At 42.5% G+C, this 16,444-nt stretch overlaps 1 protein-coding gene and 1 non-coding gene across 2 annotated transcripts in view; one reads left to right on the top strand and one right to left on the bottom strand.

Moving 5' to 3' along the window:
• Positions 1–16,444, bottom strand: part of sema4c (sema domain, immunoglobulin domain (Ig), transmembrane domain (TM) and short cytoplasmic domain, (semaphorin) 4C) — a 105,280-nt gene that overhangs the window by 65,296 nt on the left and 23,540 nt on the right. The window contains exon 2 of the mRNA XM_005747752.2: positions 3,707–3,840. The gene's annotated coding sequence lies outside the window, so the exon portion shown is untranslated. The remainder of the gene's footprint in view (positions 1–3,706; positions 3,841–16,444) is intronic.
• On the top strand, positions 8,577–8,670 carry trnai-uau (transfer RNA isoleucine (anticodon UAU)). The gene is made up of 2 exons: positions 8,577–8,614; positions 8,635–8,670. It is a non-coding gene; the product is annotated as a tRNA-Ile (tRNA).

Raw genomic sequence — 16,444 nt, 5'->3', positions numbered from 1 at the left:
TATAACCAATGACCACGTCATATAAACGTCCAAATAACAAGCACGGCGGGGTCGGCGTGATTGTGCGGAGGCTACCAGCATGGCCTCACAGAAAGAAGGTTTGAATTTTAATCCTGCTTATCAGCTGCGGCTGTCTGCATTTGCATGTCCTTCCTGCGTCCGTTAATTGATTCCAAAATCGCTGCAGGTGTATATTGTGTTTGAAAGGTTGGACAAGCAGTTACGAAAATAGATGGGTAGATCATAGTTGTGGCTGGCATAAATGAAGGACAAAAGTAAAGTTTGGATAAATAATGAGAAATTTCCTACTAAATTCTGCAGTTGCAGTAAAAATGCAGTTGCATATACACTGCAGTTAAACTCAACACTTCTTAAAGAGGCTCTGTATTTTTATTCTTGTACATTTGCAAATTTGTGTTTGCTTTAGACCCTCAGTTATCCCACATCCTGCACCCCTCTGACTTGCAAACAGAAGGTTTGAATAGCACGTCTAGGCTATCCTCTCTGTGTGACATAAAACAGAGCCAAAAACCGAAAAAAACTGTCGGAAATCGAATGTTTAGAGCAGTCTGAACTTACCTCACTGTTTAAAATTTTGTCCACATGAGCATCTGCCAGTGTAATAGGACGCATATGACAGAAAAAGAGACAAAGCAAAACGGGTCCACTTCAAAGATTGATCTCATATTAAAAACCAACAGAGCCGTTCAAAAGCCAACACTCTTTAGGCTAGTGCAAAAGCTTTTAACGTGAAGCTTTGTTGTGAAAAGTGTCGAGATAAAAAAGAAAGTAACATAAAAGCAGAAGCAGTTGGAATTAATTAGTAGTTAGCGTTTTACTTTAAGCTGTGTGTGAAAAAAGACACATTCGCCTTTATATAATGAGGCCGAACCTCCTCATTATATAAAGTGTATTGTATAATATGATGCATCGCTTTGCAGCTGACGGGCGCCATTCTAAGTCATGCTAAGCACGAGTATGTGATTTTTATTAACAGTGGACAAAGCCAGAATAACCCTTTCCCCATTTCTATGTATTTCTCCTGTGCTAAGTTAATTGGACAGTGGCTTTATTTAGCTTATTGCTCAAAATGTCAAGCTATTCCTTTAACTATCCACTAATGAATTCCAATGCTTTCTATTTTGTTTTCTTTAGTCCCATTAAGGACCTAAGATTTCCTGCAGATCCTTCTCATTAAAAGCATACCAAGAAAGGATTACACGTCTTTACAGTAAATGCTGGAGGGCTATCAACGTGAAACATTTCTGCAGGAAGTGTTGAGTTGGAAATTGGAAAGGATTGGACAAAACAAGCGAATCAAAAGGGGATTTCTGTAAGCAAAGAGAAATGAGTACGACATGACTCTTGCCGTACTGATGGAATTCGTAGGGAGGAAATGTCATTACAGCGAATTTATCGGTGTAACAGTTTAACACAGAAAAGTGCTGAGTCTGCGTTAATTGCAAATAGCATGAGCAGCAAATTAAAGAGGAGGTAGCCGAACGTAGGCCTGTTTTTCGGTAAAGGCCGGCTTTGTTGTATTAAAAAAAAATCAGTTCAGTGTTCATTGAATTTATTGTGGTGTCCTACACGTGGCTCAGGGAGCAGGTTTGTGTTGTGGGTGTTTGCATTTAAGCACAACACATTTATCTGTGCATACCCGACACCTGTCAGGCTGGCATGATGTGCATAACCTCTGCCTGCACGTTGCATGCATTTTTCTCCTCTTCCTCCTTCTATCGCTCTTTCAATCTCTCTTCTCCCCACCTCTGCTACCCCCCTACTCCCCCCAGCTCACTCGGCCTGTGATGGCACGCTGTCAGAGAAAAAGCTATTTATGATCGGCAACCAATATCCTCACAGAGATAAACACACACTGTGAGAGTGATAGGTAGAAAGAGAGGGAGCACCAGAATTATTAGAGAGAACAAGGGATAAGCGAGACGCGACAGTGCAGGAAAGAAACCTGCAGAAGACAAAAAAAAGAAAAGAGGAACGTTGCCCTGGGCTGATTACTCACAGTTTTGTGTTTATGAGTACACATGACCTGGTTGATATCAAGGTATACAAGTGCATATGTGCATGTTTAAACAAGTTCCCTCTTTGGCTAGTGCGTGTCTAAATTCTGGGAAGAGCAAGTTGGGATACAAATTACTTTTTTTATCGGAGGCAATTTACTCGAGTCTGCTGTGCCTCTCACTCGCTCGATCAAGCTGACAACTGATTGTAAATGAGAGAGCCCTTCATCTTACACACATCAGACAAGAGGTGGCCACCCACTGAAACACAAACACACGCACATAGTGACATCCAGTGTTCTATGACAAGGGCACGGGTTTTGCTTTCAGAAGTAAACAGAGCACAGTGAGGTGGTTACAGAAATAACCCTGGGTTCTATGAATGGAAGAGCAGCCATCTAATGTTCATACCCTGATTACACTGATGATACTCAACTGCAGCACCATAATATGCAAACGAGCCAAAGAGAACTGCTTAGTTATTTAACATGCTTTACAGCTACAATTAGGAAATATTTTTGCTAGGCTACCAACTGCTACTGTTTTTGTCTTGTATGCTAAGATAAGCTAATATATTTCTTTATTAATCCATCACTTTATTCTGAACTAAGAGCCAAAAAAGTGGCCTCATTGTGGTCATCTGAGTCCAATTACTTCAATTGTCCTGTTCCCAGTATATTTACGTTATTGTTTGCTTACTTTTCCCTAAAGATGTTCCCAGTGGAGCACACAGCTAAATCTTTTGCCCCATGCCGTCTAACACCCCCAACAAAACTTCCACTAATCAGATGATCATGGCAGCCCGTTTGTAGCCTGAGAAGTGATACCGAAGCGATCGTATTAGTATGCGATTGTACCGCTACGATTGTTGTGAGCGCTTTAAAACAACTTTACATTTTAAAAATTGAAACCCAACAAAGATCTGTGAAGTTTCATCAACTTCTCTCATCTGATTTTAAAATGCTGGAACACTCAGATTTCAGAGCAAATCAAACTAAAATTACTAAGGCAGAAATTCCAACCTTGTGCTTTGTTGCATTCAGCCTCAGAAGACGGAAATAACGATAAAAGCTATCTTCAGTAAACTTAACCTTTAAAATCTGTTCATAGCTTGTCAGATTCAATCATCCATTTCTCTTTTCTCCTTCTCTTTCTTTTCTCCCTTTGTTTTCCACTTTTCGACTTTCAGATAAATATGGCCGTCTTTCCTTCCACTTGCACATACACAGTCAGGACAAGCTGCAAACGCTACGCGCACACATACACAGATACACTTTGTTACAGACGTAACCTTCAGTGTCTTTCTTAACAAAATGCTTTGAAATCTGAAATCCAATATCCTGCCTAAATTCAGCTTTTTCTTTCTTTTTTGGTCACCTTTCTTTTTCTCCTCTGTCATACATTTTCTCCATTTTCTTTGTCTCGCTGCAGAATAATTTCTTTCTGGGAGTTCCTGAAAATGGTTGTAATTTCCACGTCCTGTTTTGACAACTGCTACCCTCCGCCCCGCATGGTTTTGCTTTTTCTGCTTATATTCACTTTCTTATTTCTTTTGATTCCTTGCTCATTTTACATGCCCCCCATTCCTCCTCCTGTTCTATTCTCTGATTCATGCTGTCAGTGAGAGATAGAAAAAGATGCCACTGTGTTTTTCTTCTCCACCCTTTGTTCTGTTTTTACTTTCTTACTTGTTTTTCTTCTCCTCCCTCGCGCGTCCGTGTGCTCTCGTCGTAATCTCTCCTTCAGATGTTTTTTCACTCTGTCTTGTCTTCGTTGTGAATGTTGACTAGAGACCGACGTCGCACATGAAGGTCACATTGGGCTAAAGGAGAAGAAGAGGAGAGATGTAATGAGTGGCAGTGCTGGATGTTGGGGGTGGATATGTGAGACTGACAGGTCAGCTTTAATCATTTTAATGTCTCTGTCAGACAAGACCTGCTACTGCACTTAATTAGAGGCCTCCACACACACACACACACACACACACACACACACACACACACACACACACACACACACACACACACATTCAAAAATGTAAATATACTTCCTACCTGCACATCCACGTACATGAAACATGAAAATCCTGATCAAACAAATATGTGCCACTTGGTGGTTTTTGTGTGTGAAATTTGTGGTTTTGGAAACTGAAGTTTAGGCCTAGTTAGTTACCTACTCTTGAAGACAAGCTAACACAAGCGGAAACATGCTAGTAAACCACAACAGAGAGCCAGCATGACAATGTAGTACATTTTACACACTATCCTTCGTAACCGTAACTTACTCTGTAACTTCCTGTAAGGGTTTTGTTTTAATCACCAGATTTAGGCTTCAAATATAGGATTTTTAAGACTGATAGTGACAATAATGTGATAACATTAATATTCAAAATATTCAATCTTAGGATATAATATCCAATATTTCTTTTTCTTTCAGACATACACAACACTAACAGATTTTTCTGACATTTGTATAGTTACTTATTTATTCATTGTTGTGTGACATATGTTGCCACCAGGGAAGTTGCAGACTGCCCCCTGGTGGACAAATTAGGCAACGTTGAAACTCACAACATAGTTGAAGGGTGTTTCTTTGGTCTCTTCTGTACTTTTTAAATGTTTAATTATTTGGCACTTACAAGTGATGATACTGACAGGTCAGCAAGTAACTAAAATGAGCCAATAATATCAGTCCACTGGTAAAATGGTTGGGCTCCACTGGCCACATCCTAAATAGGTAAATTTTCCAAATAAAGTCTCTTGCAGTTTTCTATTAAAAGATTTTACAAATGAATGTTCCAAACAAGCAAATATGCTACAAAAAGAGGCAAATGCTAAGCATCTCTAACTTTACCTGGGGTGGGCTAAGCAGTCATTATCACAAACATACAGGTTTCACATACACAAATAGAAAATGCTGAAAGAGATACAGAGTAATAAATGACTTAACAGAAGCTGAGCCCAGACGTGAGCTCACAACAGCGAGCTTTGCAAGAAACAGAATAAATTTGAGCAGTCTGCTTTACACTGTACCACTGAATGCTCCTTCATATGAACAGTATGAAGTGAGTATGAAGATTAGGCTTGGAGCTAAGTTCCATGCACAGAGATAATTGCTTGACTCAATTTTATTGCAAGGCTTTTCTGGTTTTGATCACAAGATCTTAGACATGAAAAATAAAGCCACACACACACACACACACACACACACACACACACACACACACACACACACACACACACACACACACACACACACACGAACGCACACGCCCCTGATCCCTCGAGGCTCACATTCACAGGTTCCCATAGTTCATAGTGCAGATCACATAACTGACTACAGCGCCTTCGCCAGTGCGTGCCGGGATTTGTGTGTGTGTGTGTGAGCAGAAGCTGAGATTCATGTCAACATCAATGGCTCACTAATCACAATGAGGGCGCCAAGGGCCAAGCAGATGCTGTCAGTAGCGTATGGGCCGGCTAGTGTTACAAAGAGGGAGCACACAAAGCCAAGGCCCAAACCTCTGACACCATCATACTTCATTCCCTACTGTCAATAAACTAGAAACTGAAAACTCTGCTACACTCGATGAACACTGTGCTCCGCTGTCTGTATCGACTGGAAAAGTTGTGATGTTCATCAAACTTTATTGAACCAAACACACACACACATACAAAAATTAAACTGTGCACAGAACCTTGGCATAACTCCCCCAAAAAGGAAAAAGTCAATCTTCGAGAAACTTCTCAAATTTAAACTTTTTGGCAAATTTATGGTAATATTGTGACAACCTTGAGACTGTGAATGCTCTTATGTAAAAGCAGAACTCTAAAACCTTTCATGACCAAAAAATCAACCGTGTTGTAATCTTCGTTCAAAGACACTTTTAAAGCTACCCAGTTGATTATTATACGTATAATAAGTAGGAGAATCTTCTTAAACCATAAAGATGAATGGAATCCTTCATGTTTTTTTGTTGGCCGGTGAAGATATGAAACCTGCTACTGACATGACTTTGTTAAGGAGGAGAACACCCAAAGACAGGATGAAACTCTTCTGATGGTTTCAAGGAAGTAAAGAAGCAAGTTAGGTAAAAGTCCAAAACTCTGTTTGATGGCAGGTCCTTTAAAATCAAGTTAGGTTGATTGAATGTGCTGGAAAGCAAATTTAGACTTAATCGGAAACCTCACGCCACTGAGTAATCCGCCATATGAGCATTTCTGTGCGTATATGTGTGTCGACTGCTTCTGGTAGAGCATTTAACCCTCTGGTGAGCGCCTCCACCTGGGACTGAACCGACAGCATGTCTGTTGAAACCGTAACAGCAGCAGAATCACTTTAGCTGTTATTGGGGGGAGAAAAAAATCTCCCAAATGAAATATAGCATTGCTACTAAGGTCACTGGCTCTGTTACCTACAGAGCAGGATGAATTCAAACCCATGCACATGTGATTATGTGACAGCACAGCAGCACGCTGTCCATCTCTGGTGTATTTTTCCTAAATAAGTAAGTCATCCAGACCTCAGCTTTCCACTGGCTTCATCCAGGAGAAAGCAGCAGCCAAATCCCTGCAAGTCCACACAGACATAAATGTGCAAAAACATCTACACATTAACTAAAGCACACTCACACACACATATGCACACGTGAGGCCAAAAACTAGGAGGAAGAGGAGTGGAGGAGGAGGTCTGGCTAAATAGCAGGATTTCAAGAACATCTGCACACGCATACACATGGACACACACCTCAAGCCGCTGGCTGCCTGTGTATTTGACAGGCAGCACAGTGAGTGGCTGTGTGGAAGCCAGCCAGCTGCTTGTGAATCAGCAATGACTAACAGTTTACACCTGCACTTTCTGAGCTAATCGCCTGCATGCTTATTGTAAATATACATACACTATGTACTTGTGCGCATGTGGGTGGATGTATCGCGTCTGTGTGTGCCAGCACCTGTATCTGTGTTCACGTGTTTGCCTGCATGCCACCACAATGAGTTTTCCCCATCAGGCTCAATTGTGACAACCTGGGCCTCTAATTGCTTAGCTGCAAATTTGACATTGTCTAAGCTGGCAGCACCCTGATGAGTTGAATAAAAGTGGAGCGACATCGTACCCGTCACTTCCCCCGATCGGCCTCGACAAGAGCACAACTCCGTGCTCCGTTTGATCGCCGCACAAGACAACGCAATGGGATGCTAATCACATGCAAAGGCCAGAGCTTTGAGCGTGTGCCAACGTCTGCCTTGTAAGAGCGCGCGTTCACGTTGGTGTGCCAGTAATGGCAGCTCTAATCAGTGGCAGGATTGGAAGAGGCATGTGGCAATAAAGCCCAACAAAATGCCTGCCATTCCCTATTAGATGCAAGCACTCTCCGAAAACCTGGCAGACGAAGGGCGTACACACAAACGCGTGCACGCACATACGTATCGGTGTTGGTGGACATCTGGCCAAGGTCAGAGCTAGATCTGAGCTGTGAACGCCCACTGCCAACCCCCACTATCAGAAAAAAATATCCTTCGGGGGAAAAAAAGAGCTGCAAAGCTTCACACCACAAGCTTTGTCCTCCAGAATGATTTACACATAAACTCTGACCTCTCTAAGTGCAGCCCATTACTTGAGGGTTGTGATTTACAAGCTAAAATTAAAGATGGACGCAATTCACCGAAGCCATTATCAGCATCACTACACGGCGGTCAATTCATACAGAGATCTCTCGTGAGAGTCATTCCTCCATACTCAACTGAAAGCATTGATTATTCAGAGTACCATAGAAATGACTGATACAGCAGACACTGCATTTATCTTCCCCGTGCTTCGTCCTTTATGTGAAATATTGCGTCTGCTCTGTCTTACTATTCCCGTTACAAGGTTTAACAGACACGTGGCTTTAAAGAGTAATAATGGCATCTTTAGGTGGCTAATGTAGCATTTTGAAATTGATATCAGTCTTGTAAGATGTATCTTATGGCTATAGAGATCGGTTATAAGCAATTATTAGAAACATTTTGTGGGTTCCTAAAGTGTGAAAAATCCCTTTAGCTGGATCACGATGCCACTTACATTTAGGTAAAGGTCATCAGAGACGAATACTTAATGGATTCCTAATGCTTTCAAAATACCAGGTAATCATAGTGTCTCAATGAAGCGACGACCTGGAGGGATAAAAAAATTAAGCCTATGTGGAGCTGCAGTTCCACTTAAGGCTGGTGGCGAAAACGAGTCAGTCCCCACAGATTCCCTTATTAAAATGCTCGATTTTACAGCAACAAAAGGCACATTTAAAGCCTTGTCTCCATGGTCACAACAACTCTTCGGTGAGTAATTTTAGTATATAATAACTCGCCCATTTAGATTTTGCTGAGGTTTAAAAATTAGGGTCATGGTCGCTTTGACTGATAGGACTACCAAGGCCTCACTTCCTGTACTTTGACTTACTGATCTGGACTATTTGACTGTGTTGCTGGTGCCTTTTGGGGGAATTGCTTTGTGGTACAGCGGATATCCAAGATGTTGAAATATATTTCTGCTCTTAGCACTGATTAGTGGGTATTTACGTAAGCTCCAGTGGCGCAATCGGTCAGCGCGTGGTACTTATAAGACAGTAACCTGCAGAGAGATGCTGAGGTTGTGAGTTCGAGCCTCACCTGGAGCACAGGCTTATTTTAGGGGCAGGAATAGCTCAGTAGGTCGAATGGTGGCCCCATGATCGGAGGGTTGGGGGTTTGAATCCACTGAACAGCTAACCTGAGGTACCCCTCAGCAAGATACTGTCCCTACACACTGCTGCCCACTGCTTCACACCGTTTCTGTACGTTGGTTACCATGTAATTCAATTATAGTTCATTTATATAGCTGCAAATGACAATGACAGTGCCAAATATTTTAAGGTACAGACCAAGAAAACAATGAAATGACCTCCTGTGAGCAAGCATGTGGTGACAGTGGGAAGGAAAAACTCCCTTTTAACATGAAGGAACTTCTGGCAGAATCAAGCTCAGGATGCAGGGTGAGAAGCGTTCAGCATTCCACACATACCGGTTAAAAACATGCAACAGATCGCTAAGCACTAGAAAGCAACAATAATTGAAATTTAAAGCATCTCATTTCTCTACAGTCTCAGAGATAAGAAATGGAAAACGACCGTGCCCATTGTTGTGGAAACCAAACCATATTTCTGCTATTTATATTTCATGACTGCTCTAACTTTTCAGAAAAAATAAAGCTCTGCCAGCTCTGAACTTTGTAACTGCAGCCCACAGCGCAGATGCTATCAAAGGCTTTCGCTCTGCAGTCGACCAGAACGCATCAGCCAAACGAGCGGCTCCACCTCCTGTTGTCTCTGCATTGTGACACCCCCTCCCCACATTTGTTGGTGTTGACAGATAAAGTGATGGTAATTGTGATTTTCTTTTTCCAGTGAAGTGGGACCCTTCCACTATCATCCTCTCATTTCCTGTGTGAAGAGCGGCATCTGCGTCGGTGCTTTTGGCAACTGATATCGGTTTGAACCGAGGAGCTGTGATTGTTATTCTCACTGTGCCAGAACCCACAAGAGCCACAGTGGACACAAAATACTGAGCAGCACCTGGTGTGCGAGCAAAACCGAAGAAGAGACACACTGAGAGAGAAAAATGCCCCCATTTGTCGATGTATTCCACAACGCAGCGCTTCGTATTCCCACACAAATAAAAGGGATGAACTCATCCTTTTAGGCAAAGGATTTCATTCACTGGAATTAGTATAACTGTATTTCTGGGAAAGCCCTTTAAAATGACTGGGGTGAGTGTGTTGGGTGAGAGGTTTCTGAGTGCGAGCATGCATGTGTGTGTGTATGAGACATCTGTTTACATAAGTGGGAGGATGTGATGGTAAAGCCCTGGCTTGGGCCCTGGCCTTTTCACAACAGGGCCCAGAGCAGAGAGGAGATTCATCCCAATATTTGTCTCACTAAGGAGTAAAGCCAAACAAATCCGTCCTGCTAAGGCACCCTCTGATAAAACTTGCAACGTTCCATGCACAGCTTTTCCCTGGACCACTCTGACTCCAAGATCTCTGCTTTCCTCACTGCGCACAGTTTACGGGTGTCAAGTCGCAAGTCAACTTTTCCATCTCATTAAATGCTCTATCTGAATGGAAATGCTAAAAAAAGAGCCATAATAGAAAACACAGCAAGTAAAAAGGTTATCTTGATGCCAAGACCAATCTTTCCTGAATACTGCCTCTTAAAAGTTACGTTTTTAAAAAAAAATATCCCTAACTTGTCTTAAATGCTACGCTGCATTAATTCATATTTTAGAGAGTTATAACGTTTTAGCATCAATCAGCCATTTGCTTTGGTTTGACAGCCTGTAATGTCACTGTTTTGATTCATTCATACATTAGTAAGATTTTAGGAAAAAATGAAAGAGCTTTAATAAATCCAAATGTGCCCTTTCAGCACAGCAGGTATCTAGACACTTAGCAACTAATGGGGGGACATTGTGGAGCATTTAGCAGCTAAAAACCACGGTGGAAGCTTCTTTTTATCAGTCCAATGTTGTTCCTGCATGTCTTCTGAAGGTTTGGAAATGACTACATTATATAATGATAAGAAGTCATGGCAGCCACTCAGTGACAGTAACAAGTCAGGTGTTTTGAATAGTTACAGTACCATGAGTACATTAATACTTTCATTTAAGTACTACTCAGTATGTGTCACGGTTAGCGGGAGCTGACTGTGCGAGAGTGTGAAACGGAGAAACCAAGTGTGGACACAGCAGGTGATGAAACTGGGGTTAAACAAAAAGCGAGCCGTTTATTCTGGCTGATAGGGGCGAGAGCTAACTGGAAAACCTAAACTGGGAAAATTAAAAAACTATGAAAACTGTGGAAACTACGAAAAACTATGAATCAGCTATGACAACCGTGATAACTATGATGATTATGATGACTACGATGACTATGACTACTATGACAAGACGTGGAGGGAGGTAACACAGACGACCTGACGAAGACTGCAAGAAAGCACACAAACTAAATACACACAGAGGAGATTAGGGAAAGTGGGAACACATGGGGAAACAGCTGACACAGTTGAACATCATGCCACGACAGGGAAAAGTAATACTAAGCACAAGGAACACGGAAACAAGCATTTCAAAATAAAACGGGAAATATGGAGAGGCGCAGACCTGACAACACCGGCTTGACAACATGAAACATATGACAGACTAACATGTGGACACGGTGAACTCACGAGGAGCGCGAACACTGTAGAACATATAGAGGGAAAAGGGAATTTGGAGATGAAACATGGAGCACAAAGAGATACTTCTAAATTAGAAGTTATAGTAGAAACGAAACTAGAATGAAACTCAACTGAATCCTAACTAATAATACCAACCCAAAAACGTAACATATAAACATGACAAGACGCAGACATGACACGAACTTGATAACTGAACCACACAGACATGAAACATGACAGGTAGGAGCTAACAATGACTTCGTCGTTTTATATGTACTACAATTTAAGGTAGTTGAAAATCTTATTATGATAGTTGTAGCTTATGTAACATAGTGCGAACATTGTCACACATAGAGCGATTTTTACCATCTGTAAGTTAATAAACACGACAATTCCACATGTTACATGCCTGTATGTAACTTAACAAGTGAAGCCTGTGAGTCCATTGTTTACCTCAGCATGCCCGGTTTAAAGCATCCAAACTGAGGTGACTTTTAGAGGCTATCCTGAACTTTCTGGCACCAAACTCTGCTGTTTTTCCTGCTGCCTCTGTTAGCCTTTGTTAGTGGTTGTTAGCCCCAATTAGTTACTGTTAACCTCTGTAAACTGCTGTTAGCCTCGGTTAGGTGCTATTTATGCTGCTTTCACTGAAACTTTCTTTAAAATGTCATTGTTTGACATTGTCAAACTTGGGCAATTAGTAAATAAAATCTCATATAATGTAAGAATGTCATCAAACTGTTTAGCGCAAGGAAGCTGGGATTTTAAGAGCACTCGAGTCTAACGTTAGCTGTCATGAAGCGAGCTTCTAACCAGCTGTTGTTGTTATAGCTGTGCAGAAACGTGATCATTTGCTGACAGTATATATGGTGATATATAGTTTAAAAGATATTCACGACCTTTAAATCAAAACTAACTTTCAGTTTTAGACATATTTTAGTGTTTAGAGTAATCAGATTCCCCCTTTTGTGTTGCAGCTCTCAGGAATGTGGAGGAGAGTTATCAGTTCAGTGATGGCCTCCACTGTATGGAGCTTTTTGCTGGCTTGGTTTTGTTCCACTTGCCTCCTTAGTGAGAGAGGGGGGTCACTGAGTAGCCTGATTCACTGGATCACTGTGTAATAAAACGGTTTTTTTTGAATGAGCCCAATTTACCAAGATTAATGCAAAGTAGTTTGGATAATTAATGAATAAATAAAAATAGGGGTTAGAAGGAGAAAACAGAAAAAATAAAGAGACTCTTTTTTTCTTGTTCTCGCTTTGATCCCATCATTTCCCTTTGTAGTCCTCTGCAATCATTAGATACCTACACACACCACCTCCTCAGCTGTGGCTCATTTATGCAAAGTTTCACAACCTTTTACGTCAACATTTCGAGAAAAGCGTCTTTATAATCAGACATGCATGGGTGTCGATAAGAAGAGAGGCATCCATTAAAAGCAAAGTTTTATCCCCCCTATGTAATTTCACTGAGTTTATGTGCGCTTGAAACCTCGCTGGATGACTTAGTGTTATGTCTCAATGCCTGAATTACTGACGGGGACCTATTACGGGGGAGTACAGGGCAGAAAAACGGCGCCTGGCACTGAATAAGTAAACTGGGTAAACACGCAGTGGTCTTCAGCACACTCTGTGATTTTATAGACTCATTCAAGGTCAAAGCATGTGTGATTTTCCTTATTCTTCTCCTGTGGAATAACCAGAGGTAGGGATATCCTGTTTCATTAGCTTTCCTCTCACTGCTTCTGCCGCCGTCTGTCCAACAAAATGTAACTGGCTGCTGCAGCTGAAATAGCAAATAGCCGGGGCTGCCTACATGGGTGGAGGATTATTGACAGAGAGGGAGGTCAAAGAGTAATATATGTGAGCGAGGATCAATTCATGCATCTACTCATATGTGTGTGTGTGTGTCTATATGGTCCTACGTGCAGTGCATCCCACTGGATCTTATTTGTTTGTGCTTGCCTAATTTGTGCACATGTGCATACCTGCATGTGTGTAGTGTGTAGGTGGTAGTAAAAGCGTGAGCTCAGAGCATTATCTCATTTGGTGGCTCTCCCGGGCTGCAGGACAACGCCGTCCCTAATGGCCCCAGTGTTCATTGTGGCAGGGCAGACAGAGGGCAAAATGAGCTCCGCCATCTCCCTCCTTGGTAACCACATTGCCCCAAAGGACCCACTGCTTGCCAGGCTGTCCCACTCAAGCGCCGGCTTCAGCCCTCTGGGAGAGACACATGGGCTGGCTCGACAGCTAAACAAATTAGATCACCCTCAACCACTGAAAACACCAACTCAACCTAACCTGACTTCATACATTTCTTAGAGTTCTGTATTAATCTTTAATGGTATCTTAAACTGATCATAAAGGAACCAATTTTGTCATTTACCTTGAGTAAAAGTTTCTTTTGAGCAGTTTACAACTGCTCCTGCAGTGCAGCCGTTCGTTAGTCCACGCCAGACTTGGTTTGAATCCTGTCCAAACGAAGCAGCCACACCACATCAACACAGGAAGACACAATCAACTAGAACGGTGCATCCCCCTGCAAGGCCAGTGCCCAATTTTGCAATTTTAAAGATAGAGATCCAGACTAACATTTACAAAGTTCTTCCTTCTTCCATGCTGCAATTCCAAGTTTTGCTCAGCTTGGCAGGCCTTGCAGACAAACTAAAATAAACGCGTTGAACGCATGCCTGGGAATGCTCAGTGGGAGTCATTCTGTTACCTTAAAAAGATATCATAAAACTAAAAGACGTGCAGAGGATGTTTCGCACTTTCTGCAGTGGTCTCTGTTTAAAAGTTTTTGAGTGCTTGTTGGAGCCAATTAGGTCAGACGGCAGCAGTTGTACACACTTCTGTATCACTGTGTGGATGCTGGAGCTAAACCTAGAGGGGACTGTCAGAAAACATCAAGAAAGCTAAAGATAGGAATGGAGACAGGTTTAGCTGACAGATAAAACTCTGCACCCCCCCCCCACCGAAATACACTGTTCAACAGAACGCAACAGAAACACTGTCAAAAGCCAACAGGCTTTACATAGAGACTATTTCATTGCTAGAAAGTAGTTAGGACTAAGAAATATCCAAAATAACAGGCACAATGACTCCAGTCAGAATGGTCTGTTGCAACCAGGAGAGACGTGCTTTTGCAATTTGAGTGAACTGAACCTTAACTGACTTACAGAGCTCGATTTACAGAGTGATTTCAGCCAGGAATGCCCTGCACTTTGAAGGAAGTTACTCATCCTTCTATTCTTTCGGGGACATCTGTTCTTCCTTGCACACACAGCAGGTGACTGACGTCTGCACACACGCGCGCGCACACGCAGAGGACTCAACCTGTTAGCCCGACATAATGAAGCACGTAATCACATCCACGGACGCTGAGACACAAAGGAGTCATATCAAGAAGGATTATCCCTGTTACGCCCACCCACACACAAGACACCCACACACAGACGTACACAGATGAGCTAGCATGCACGCAAAAGATGGCAAAGACGCATTATGAGTCCAAATAAACAGAGTGCAACCACCGCGGGATCACAAAGAGGAGGGAGAAAGCTGGCACGAGAAGGTGCAGAAACACATACATAAACACATGAATCCTTTTTTTCCCCCCTCAAAATAATAATTATTTTAAGAGTCACAAAGAAGGAGGAACGAAAGACGGAAAGAAAAGAAAAAACACACACACACACCCTCTGTGCAGCACAGGCTGAGGTCATCTTTATTAATAAACCCTCTGACAACAAACACACTCACATCAAGGCCTTCGCCCTCCCTCCATCCTTACTCCATGCTCCCTCCCTTCCTTAGCTCCTTGAGAAATGGCAATTGCCAGACTGGCTCAGTGGGAGGGTGTCTGTAACCACACACGCATGCACACAGACGCATGCACACACACACACACACACACACACACACGCATACACACTGCAGGATGGCCTAGAGGCAGCATGTCAGTGATCTGTCAGGGGGTAACAGTGCGGAGCAGGTGTGTGTGTGTTTGTGTGTATATGTTTTGGGGAGGAAGCAACTACAGAGAGGAAGACCAAACAGACAGGAAGTTTAGCCTTACACACACGCACACAAACACACACATAAGAAACATGCCCCGGCTCATTTGTTCCCCCTGACAGGAGAGGAGAGGGATGGTTCTCTGCAAGACGTGCCTGAGGGAGGAGGAGCAGCCCAGTGTCACTCCAGTCTTGCATTTGGGTGCTTGTTGAGAATTTCCTTGACACCACAATGGTACCCTTTTAGCATTCGACTTCCACATGTAGGGTTAAAATTGTGGAAAAGGTGTATTCTAGACCATACCCTTAACTTTTCCTAACCCTGACCAAGTGCTTTTGTTCCCTAAAACTCCTATCCTGATGCCAACGAGCCATGGGCTCTGATAAAACTGCGATATTTCACGTAGCTTGGAGGGAATGAGGAAAGCAGGTGAACAAAGCCAAGAATATGTTTTCTACGCGTATGTATCTGCGTATCCCCGTCTTTGTGTGTAATGTTGCTCTGTGAGAGTCCTGTGCTCTGCGGGGCTCTTGATGGGAGAATAAAGGCTGCAACTCTGAGCATAAGAATTCTGGGTAATAGCATCAAAGCAGGTGTATATCTTTTGTTTGTTAGCAGGAATTCAAAGCAGGAGCAAGCGTGCTGCTGCAGGAACACGTGAAAGCACGAAATACAGTCAAGATAGGTTTCCCATTCTTAGTTGTTACAAGGCCATGAGGGATGTCAGTTCCTTGTATCGGCTCTGTGGTCTCAGCAGGCAGGACCACACCTTGCACAGGATACTTCTTGAAGGGTGGCAACCATTGCAGCTCATAATCACATCCCTGAGCCGGCTCATCTAGAAGCTTTAAATCCAAAGAAGCAGTAGTTCAATTAGTTGGGCCCAAAGTTTTTGAACTATCCAACTGCAGATCAAAATTTGTAACTTTTATATAAACAGAATCAAGCTCACTTCCCTTAGAAATTCGTATTCAATAACTTTCAGTTGTCTATATTTGCAGAATGCCGGTGAGCATAGGTGATGTCTGAAACATTTATTCACTCACCTTGAGATTTTACTCAATTTACTGGAGTGCTCTGTGACGCTGGGTTATACAGGGAGTGCAGAATTATTAGGCAAATGAGTATTTTGTCCACATCATCCTCTTCATGCATGTTGTCTTACTCCAAGCTGTATAGGCTCG

Source organism: Pundamilia nyererei, unplaced genomic scaffold (genome assembly GCF_000239375.1).
Source record: "Pundamilia nyererei isolate P.nyererei 1_Seehausen unplaced genomic scaffold, PunNye1.0 scaffold00203, whole genome shotgun sequence".
NCBI classification, from domain to species: domain Eukaryota; kingdom Metazoa; phylum Chordata; class Actinopteri; order Cichliformes; family Cichlidae; genus Pundamilia; species Pundamilia nyererei.
The sequence above is the reverse complement of the archived record's forward strand: the minus strand, read 5'-3'. Positions and strand labels throughout refer to the sequence as shown.